The sequence below is a fragment of the Scylla paramamosain genome, chromosome 28, assembly GCF_035594125.1.
Source record: "Scylla paramamosain isolate STU-SP2022 chromosome 28, ASM3559412v1, whole genome shotgun sequence".
NCBI classification, from domain to species: domain Eukaryota; kingdom Metazoa; phylum Arthropoda; class Malacostraca; order Decapoda; family Portunidae; genus Scylla; species Scylla paramamosain.
In genome coordinates, this window is record NC_087178.1 from 18,427,251 (window position 1) to 18,437,250 (window position 10,000).

General features: G+C 43.4%; 1 long non-coding RNA gene across 1 annotated transcript in view; it reads right to left on the reverse strand.

Annotated features, from left to right (window-relative positions):
- Positions 1 to 10,000, reverse strand: part of LOC135115034 (uncharacterized) — a 296,581-nt gene that overhangs the window by 211,903 nt on the left and 74,678 nt on the right. The window contains exon 2 of the long non-coding RNA XR_010275772.1: positions 4,831 to 4,956. This is a non-coding gene — a long non-coding RNA (uncharacterized LOC135115034). The remainder of the gene's footprint in view (positions 1 to 4,830; positions 4,957 to 10,000) is intronic.

The window sequence follows — 10,000 nt, forward strand, 5'->3', positions numbered from 1 at the left end:
TACACAATTATCCACATCCCTCACTTCTTCCGCCCCTCCTCCTCCTCCTCCTCCTCCTCCTCCTCCTTCTCCTCCTCCTCATCCCTCACCTCTTATCTCTCACCCTCACTCGCCGATAAAGGAAGCTGCTCTCCAGAATTTTTAACTCTGAGGAGGAGGAGGAGGAGGAGGTGGAGGAGGAGGAGGCAACGACAGCTTCCATGCATTTCTGATCCCGCTCTGTTATCTGGTCTTGCGGGAGACGAATGCCTGAGAATCTTGAGTCACTGCGCCTTATCCACTTACTTGTTTATCCATTATTGCTATTATTATTGTTGTTTTTGCTGTTGTTGTTAGTGGTGGTGGTGGTGGTGGTGGTGGTGGTGGTGGTGGTGGTTTTTATTGTTGTTGTTGTTGTTGATCGTGTTATCATTACTGGCGCTCGTGTTTGGTAGATCTGAAACTCTCTCTCTCTCTCTCTCTCTCTCTCTCTCTCTCTCTCTCTCTCTCTCTCTCTCTCTCTCTCTCTCTCTTACAATATCCTCATTTGAATACTTCGGAAGCAATCTTATTTGTACCTTCCAAACGGCGAGGCAAGAAGTGAACACCTTAGAATCTTACCTTTCCTCTCACCAGGTAGAAAGGAGAGAGAGAGAGAGAGAGAGAGAGAGAGAGAGAGAGAGAGAGAGAGAGAGAGAGAGAGAGAGAGAGAGAGAGAGAGAGAGAGAGAGAGAGAGAGAGAGAGAGAGAGAGAGAGAAAGGAGTAAAGAAGGAAAGACGAAGGGAAACAGAAGTGATGGGTAAGAAAAGAGAGGCAGAGAGAGGAAGAAGAGTTTACGGAAGGTAGGGGAGAGAGAAGGAGGATGCTTAGGGAAGAGGGAGAGAAGGGAGAGAAGGGAGAGTGAGGGAGAGTAAGGGAGGGGATGCAGGCGGTGTATATGCAAATCAAATGTACATGTAGAGCATAAAGTCAACACAGTGGAATAGATGGCGTGTGAAGGAGGGGAGAGAGAGAGAGAGAGAGAGAGAGAGAGAGAGAGAGAGAGAGAGAGAGAGAGAGAGAGAGAGAGAGAGAGAGAGAGAGAGATTATTACTGTTTATTTATTCTCTCTCTCTCTCTCTCTCTCTCTCTCTCTCTCTCTCTCTCTCTCTCTCTCTCTCTCTCTCTCTTAATGAAGATGGAGATCAAAACGAATGAGAAAATTTAAAAAGCAAAAGAAAAAGATAATAAAGAAAGACAAAGAAAGACAAATTTTACGGAAGCTTCGAGAGAGAGAGAGAGAGAGAGAGAGAGAGAGAGAGAGAGAGAGAGAGAGAGAGAGAGAGAGAGAGAGAGAGAGAGTGTAAATAAAAAAAATCGGAAAGAGAGGAAGGAAAGATACAATAAAGAGAGAGAGGAGGAGGAGGAGGAGGAGGAGGAGGAGGAGGAGGAGGAGGAGGAGGAGGAGGAGGAGGAGGAGGAGGAGGAGGAGGAGGAGGAGGGAACGAAAACACGATAATGATAAAAAACAAAAAACAAAGAAGAATTCAGTAAAGAGAAGCAAAGGAGAAGAAAAGGAAGGAGGGGAGGGAAGGGAGAGAGGGAGGGAAGGGTGGGAAGGGGAGAAGGGAGGGATTATGGAGGGTAACCAAGATGTAGTTTAGATAGAGATGGAGGTATTGTGGAGAAGGTGGCTTGTTACAGTGCTTCAAGCTAACCCTTCACTTCCCCTCCTCTCTCCATCTTCCTCCTCACCTTCTTTCCTCTCTCCTAATTCCTCCTCTCTCCATTCTCTTCCTCCTCACCTTCTTTCCTCTCTCCTAATTCTTCCTCTCCCCATTCTCTTCCTCCTCACCTTCTTTCCTCTCTACTTCTAATTCTTCCTCTCTCCATCCTCTTCCTTCTCACCTTCTTTCCTCTCTCCTTCTAATTTCTCCTCTCCTTCCTTCCTTCCTTCATTTATTTTCTCTTCCTTCTTTTACTTCTTCCATCACTTCCCTTTATCTCTCTCTCTCTCTCTCTCTCCCCGTCCTCTTCCTTCTCTTACTTCTTCCTTCCTTCCTTCATTTATTTTCTCTCTTCCTCCTTTTACTTCTTCCATCACTTCTCTTTCTTTCTCTCTCTCTCTGTCCCCGTCCTCTTCCTTCTCTTACTTCTTCCTTCAATTCCCTTTCTCTCTCCATCTTTCTTTTCTTTTTTCCTCTCCTCTCCTTCATTTTCCTCCTTTCATCTCTCCCTGTCTCTCCTCTCGTCGTCTCTTTCCTTCTTTCTTTCTCTCTTCTTTCCTTTCTTTCTTTCTTTTTACGAGTGTTTAAGTAATATCGTGTACCTAAAGTACTCTCTCTCTCTCTCTCTCTCTCTCTCTCTCTCTCTCTCTCTCTCTCTCTCTCTCTCTGATAACAGTATCTGCATCTGTACTTCTTCCCTTTCTATCTCTATCTATCTTTCTATTATTTTTCCCTATGTGTTACTCCTTTCTTGCAATTCCTCTACCTTCACCACCACCACCACCACCTCCCGCTCCTTTCTCCGCTATCCTCCGGGCGATGTCGTAAACTGAAGCCTCAGATTGACACCTCCGCCAGATGAAGCAGGACGATAGCGCTTCTCCAGTGACTCACGGCCGCTCTAATCCTGGTCTTAATCGCTGAGAATGGCGATTAAATGATGCCAGGATTAAGGGAGGGTGTTAGTTACTGGCCTTCTACTCTCTCTCTCTCTCTCTCTCTCTCTCTCTCTCTCTCTCTCTCTCTCTCTCTCTCTCTCTGGGTGTCTACTCTTTTCTCTCCCTTTCTTTAAATCTCTTCATTCCTTTTTCTTTCCTCTCTTTCCGCGTATTTCTTTTTTCTCTCTCTCTCTTTCTTTTTCTCTATTCCTTCCCTCCAGTGTGTGTCATTTGTGATTCTTTTGTTTTCTTGCCTTCCTCTCTCTCCTTCTCTTCTTCTTCTATTACTTCTCTTTCTTCTCCTGTTCATGCCTTTTCCTTTTCTCTTCTTATCCCCTTTCCTGTGTTCAATTCTTTATCTTTTCTATCTGCCTTCCATTTATCCTGTGTCTTTCCTCTTCCTCCTTATCGTCCTCCTCCTCTTCCTATTCGTCTTCGTCCTCTTCTCTTTTTCTCTTTCTTTACTGTTTCTCTCTCCTCTACCCCATCATCATTGTTATTATCATCCTTTCTTCTTCACCTTCATCAACTCATCGCTTTTCTTCCAATATCTCTTCGTTTTCTTTCTTTCTTTCTTTCTTTTCTATTTTTCTTTTCCCTTTGTCTTTGTCTCGGGTTTCTTCTCCCTTTTGTACTTTTTTGTTCTACTTTTTTTTTCTTATCCACTGTCTTTCTTCTTTACTTTCTTTTCTATCCTTCAGTAATCATATCGTCACTCATTCTTTATCTTCTTGTCTTTGTTCTTCCTGCGTTCTTCGCTTTCCAGTTACTTTTTTTAAATTTTTTTTAGCTTTTCGTTTCACTTTCATTTTTTTTTTTGTTCTGGTTTTCTGAATATTTTCTTCGGTGCTGGGAAACAAAAAGTGACAAGGAAACATTCGCAAAAGTGACTCATACACGGAAACTAAACTAATTCAATAACAACAACAACAACAACAACAACAACAAGAAAAGAAAAAAAAAATACAAGCCAAACTTTTTCAACGCTTAAAATGCTCTCTCTCTCTCTCTCTCTCTCTCTCTCTCTCTCTCTCTCTCTCTCTCTCTCTCTCTCTCTCTCTCTCTCTCTCTCACACACACACACACACACACACACACACACACACACACACACACACACACACACACACACACACACACACACACACACACACACACCGAAAATAAAACAAGGATAAATTCACACAAAATCATAAAGAAAAAAAAGAAAGAAGAAAAAGAAAGAAGAAGAAAGAAAGCAGAAGAAAACAAGAGGTATCGCCACGTAGAGAGAGAGAGAGAGAGAGAGAGAGAGAGAGAGAGAGAGAGAGAGAGAGAGAGAGAGAGAGAGAGAGAGAGAGAGAGAGAGAGAGAGAGAGAGAGAGAGAGAGAGATAAAGGGGAAGAAAAAAATATATATTGGCACACGCAAAAAAAGACCTATGAGAAAGAGGCTATCAAGAAAGAAGGAAGACAAGGCTTCGAACCCCATCTCGAGAGCGAAACAAGACAATACAAGACAATAAAAGCTTCGAACTAGAGAGTGACGAACCCGAAGACAATAGGAAAAGAGGAGAGAGAGAGAGAGGGGGAGGAGTGAAGGGAGGGGAAGGAGAGGAGGGAGGGAGGGGAGGGAGAGAAGAGAAAAGGAAGGAGAGGCGATGAAGGTAGAGGCAAAAAGGACGGGGTAAATTAAATGTATGAGAGAGAGAGAGAGAGAGAGAGAGAGAGAGAGAGAGAGAGAGAGAGAGAGAGAGAGAGAGAGAGAGAGAGAGAGAGAGAGAGAGAGAGAGAGAGAGAGAGAGAGAGAGAGAGAGAGACTAAGTGAACGTTAATTTAATTTGTGAGAAAGAGAAAAATAATTATTTAGCGATCAAGAGAGAGAGAGAGAGAGAGAGAGAGAGAGAGAGAGAGAGAGAGAGAGAGAGAGAGAGAGAGAGAGAGAGAGAGAGAGAGAGAGAGAGAGAGAGAGAGAGACGACTCTATAAACACGTATCCTTTCCTTTCCTTCCGCTTCTTTCGGTCTCTTCAAATCCTTTCATTTCCTTTCTTCCTACACCTCATTCCCTTCCCCTTCCACCCATCCCTTCCCGCCTCCCTCCATCCCTCCCTCAATGCCACAACTCACGACTTCCAACATGCAGCGAAAGAACACCTTCCTCCCCAATAAACATACCCCTACCCTACCCAAACCCTACCCACACACACCAAACGGTACTCAACCTAACCTTGCATGTGCACAGTTCATCTCCCTCGCGTACATGGATGAGGGCATGTGCGTTTGTGCGTGTCCGCGTGTGTGCGTGTGAGTGAGGCGCGGAGGGCACTGATGGGGGCGGGTCGGCGAGCGTCACCTGCCGAGGGGGAGAAAAGGTGTTATAGGTACGTGAAAGGGTCCACGCCAGGCTTAATTAACGAGGATTTCAAGCCCAGGTAAGTCGTGTCCTTCGAGTCACCTGCGCGTCCATTGAGTGACCCCTGGCGATCTCTCCGGGGAATAAAGGGGTAAAGACAAAGGGGGCATTGGAAAGGGAAATAAAAAGGAAAAGGACGTTGAATGGATAGAGAAGATTCTTTTTTTTTTTTTTTTTTTTTTTTATGGTGGAAGGGGACCAAATAGAAAATGGGAAAGGTGTGTTCGGGACTGCTTCCTGCTGCCGCTGCTCGATAGGAATGCTGCTATACTTCCAGAAAGGCAGTGTTTTTTTTCACATTAATTCTTTTTTTTTTTTTCTCTCTCTCTCTCTCTCTCTCTCTCTCTCTCTCTCTCTCTCTCTCTCTCTCTCTCTGAAAGGAGGTTCCAGACGCTCCGGAATCGACCGTGTGGTCTCCAATGGTCCACCAATTAAAATGAAGAACGACCACAAGCGCGGTTGCTATTGGTGAATTAGTCGCGACACTGAAACAATGGGACAATGGGAGAGAGAGAGAGAGAGAGAGAGAGAGAGAGAGAGAGAGAGAGAGAGAGAGAGAGAGAGAGAGAGAGAGAGAGAGAGAGAGAGAGAGAGAGAGAGAGAGAGAGAGAGAGCTGGGATCTAACTTAGTACCTTCATTTAATCTTTCTTTAACTTTTTCTCATTTCTTTATCTTCCCTGAAATCCCTTCCTTTTCTACTTCCCTTTTTTTAATCGTTCTGTTTTGCTTCCTCTCTACCTCCTCCTTTCTTTCGTTCTTTCTCTTTTTTTCTCTCCTACTGCTCCTCCTAAATTCCTGTTCCTTATTTAATCGACAAATATTTAAACGTCACCTCGAACTGCCTCCGAATTTCTTTATACTCGAGATTTTTATCTTGATTCTCATTCGCCAATAAATTTCCTCACAACCCAGGAGGCCACGCCCCTTCCGATGACGTAGTGATAGGGGAGGCAGGTGATTGGCAGTTCGTTTTTCAAGCAGCCCTGGCCAGCCTATAAATACGGCCCCGCCCTGCGTCGCCCGTCATTTCTTCATTAGCGGTCACAGTTGAATCATGGGTCCGTCATTCGTGTAAGGGAACATTCACAAAACATTGCAATGCCTTATTTCAACTCCTCACTAGCTATTGTAGGAGTTATAAAGGCTTTCAAAGGTGTTTTCATGCTTCTATTATCTAACTAGTACTAAACACCGTCAGTAAGAAAACAGCACCCATAGGAACAGGAGTAAGCTTCTCTAGGGACTTTGAAGGTAGTGCTAATGAGAAACAGTGAAAAAGGTAACGCCTCGTACAGACCCAACATGACCTGACTGGGTTACTGACTTCTCTCTCTTTCTCTCCTTTAGTGAGTGGCATTGCAAGGGAAGAGACAGACACGCGGCGTATATGCATGAACACGTACGCATCCATGATAAAAAGGGCCCACGAAAGCATGGAAACTTGCGTCTGTGTGTATGAATGTATGCACGTATGACTGTATGTGTTTGTTTGTCTATCTGAAAGAACTAGAAAGGAAAGAACGATTACTGGAAAGTGCATAATAAGCTCTCTCTCTCTCTCTCTCTCTCTCTCTCTCTCTCTCTCTCTCTCTCTCTCTCTCTCTCTCTCTCTCTCTCTCTCTCTCTCTCTCTTTTCCACACAAATTTTCTTCTTTCAATATTATTTTCCCCTTTTCTTCTCTCCTTCAGCTAACTCTTCCATCTTCCCTCCGTCTCTCCTCCCCTCTCCTCCGCCTTCCCTCCACAAGAAACTGGCTCCAATGACCGTAAAAATTCATCGTAAATTTCAAACTCTCGCATTTAAATGATCCAGCACAGTACCTTAGGAGGGAGAGGGGGTGAAGGAGGGGCGGAGAAGAGAGGAGGGGAGGACCCGGGAAAGAGGAAGGCGGTCTGGGGTGGGGTGAAGAAGAGTTAGGAGGTAAGGTAGGAGGAGGTGGTGGTAGAGGAAGAGGAGGAGGAAGAGGGATGGAAATACTGTGATTTACTCCCTTTTTTATTTTAAGAAAGATTAAGTTTTGCTGAAGGGAATGTTGGGGAGATGCACGTTAAAAGGAAAGAGGTATTACTTATAAGTTTAGATAGAGGGAAGAGATTAGAGGTAAATGTGAGTTTCTAGTTAATTGAGTCCAAGAATATGATAGGTATGTATGGGGAGGAGTAGAGAGGGGGAGAGAGAGAGAGAGAGAGAGAGAGAGAGAGAGAGAGAGAGAGAGAGAGAGAGAGAGAGAGAGAGAGAGAGAGAGAGAGAGAGAGAGAGAGAGAGAGAGAGAGAGAAACACACACACACACACACACACACACACACACACACACACACACACACACACACACACACACACACACACACACACTATTAAACTTTTCTCTAAATAATGACCGACAATAAAATTCCTCGCAGCATGTAGGAATATTAAAAAAAGGCTAAAACTGTGAGTGAAATAAGATATTAAGGAAGAGAAATACGACGACAGGAATATATGAAAGTTATTTTTGTGTGTATTTTTTGTTACAGACACGACAACTATATTCACTTAAAGTAGAAATTTCGACAAAGAAAACAAAATAATGATACGAGTGACATTATTATTATTATTATTATTATTATTATTATTATTATTATTATTATTATCATTATTATTGGTGCATCAGCTGTCCATTCATCATTGCTGGCTGTGTTTGCTTTCCTGTTTATCTTTATTATTGATTTCTTTACATAAACATGACTATCAAACTGCAGGTGAATTAAAGTCTTAACATATATTTCCTATTACTGACTCATTATTCTTGTTGTTAATCGCATTTTCATCCTCTCATATATACTCTCTCTCTCTCTCTCTCTCTCTCTCTCTCTCTCTCTCTCTCTCTCTCTCTCTCTCTCTCTCTCTCTCTCTCTCTCTCTCTCTCTGTAACCACATCAACTAGGAACTGTTTTTTGTTTTTTCCTTCTCCTCCTGTTTCCCTCTTTACTTCCTCTGCCTCATCTCCTCCTTCCAATACTCGACCTTTGTTCATCCACTTGATTACTCGTCACTTCAGTGTTGGCAACTTCACAAAATTAATTACAACTCTCTCTCCCTCTCTCTCTCCCTCCCTCTCTGTCTCTCTGCACGTTTGTACTACTTCAAATACAAATTATATTAAAAAATGCTCAGAAAAAGTTGAAAAGGAGACAAAATACAATCTTATTAAACTAAAAAAAAATCAATAAATGGATATAAAACAGTATATACGAAAATAAAAGTACCTAAACAAAACTACAGCACGATATTATACAGCAAATAACTCAAAGGAAAGCATATACATAAATCGATAAATAAATAAAATCTCTAATGTACCCTGGCAACTATAACTTCTTCATTACCTTTAAACTCCACCACAACATCGGTCCTTCTCTTCCTCCTCCTCACCCCGACAAGAACACACTACAAAAGGCTAGTTTCAGTCATCTTAAACTTACTACCACTCCTCAACACTACACCCTCCTGTCTTCTCCTCCTCCATCCAGTCCTCCACCCAGCTACCTAACAACAGCCCCCTCACAAATAAAGTTTTAACCTCCTTTAAACTTTCTATAACTCTCCTCCCACATATCCTCCTTTCATCATTTTCCTTCGCCAGACACAGACACCATTCAGTATTTTTTTTTTTCCGCCCAACTAGAAAATCACCCAGTAAGAGTTTCCAGCTTCTTTTTATTAAACTTTTCATGTTTCTACCACCACAACCTCCTTTCAACATTTTCCTTTACCAGACACAGACGTCATTGACAATAGTTTTAATTCCACTCTCGTTTCTTCGTCCAGCAAGAAAATCACCGCGTAAGAAGCTATAGCCTTTAAACTTTCTATTATTTTACTCCATACCTACCTTTCCTCTTCTTCCTTCACCAGGCAAGGACAGTCCCCAGAAGTGTTCTAACGCCCTGTCGCTTCTTCGCCTAACAAGAAGCTCATCCCCAAAGAAGCTTAAGTTCCTTGTACCGTCTTTCCCTACAGCAAATCTAGCCGCTCTTCTAACTCAAAAAGAACCACTAAAAAACACACAACCTAATTTTCGTACTCGTAATTTTCGTATTTTCGTACTAATTTGCATACTCCTCCTCCTCCTACTACTGCTGCTATACAACTGGAAAATGTTACCCAGAAAATTCCTCACCTTTCTCCCTTCTTCCCCACAAAAGACACCCCGTACAAATCCCCACATGCAAACTTTTGTTCCCCTACACTGTGCCTCGCTTCCTTGTACCTTGCTTCTTCATCTTCCTCTTCCCTCTCCTCCCCCTCCTCCTTCTACATCAGTGAGAATTGTTACCCCGAAAATTTCTAACCTTTCCTCCTTCTTACCCACAAAACTCCCCACACGTTTACTGTCGTTTCCCTACAGAGCAGCTTAGTTTCTTCCCTCCTCCCGCAGCAGGCAGATCCCTTCCGTCGGTCCCCTATCAAGGCAAGCAGTACAGCAAGGGACAACCGCCCGTGGCTGACATAAGGGCACTGATTATTGTTACACTATTATCCGACGCGGCGTGCATAAATCGAGGCGGGCATGATTTTGACGGGGGTATAAATTTGATGAGTATATATATTTACGGCCCTATTTGACGGGGGTATGTATTTTACAAGGCTATCATTTTTACAGGGGATATTGATATGACGGGGTATGAATTCAACCAATGTGTATGTATGATGGGAAGTGTATATTTCACTGAGGCAAGGGACGGGTGGTGGTGGTGGTGGTGGTGGTGGTGGTGGTGGCAGCGGGGTAGAAGGTCGGGTAGCAAGAGGGAGGGAAGGTTTAACAGGCAGGTTTGTGATTTCTGCAGCGGTAATAATATCTGTAACTGGATTATGTGATTTTTAACATGTACACACGCACGCACGATAGCAGGAAGGATCAGATTGCCCTATCGTGTGTGTGTGTGTGTGTGTGTGTGTGTGTGTGTGTGTGTGTGTGTGTGTGTGTGTGTGTGTGTGTGTGTGT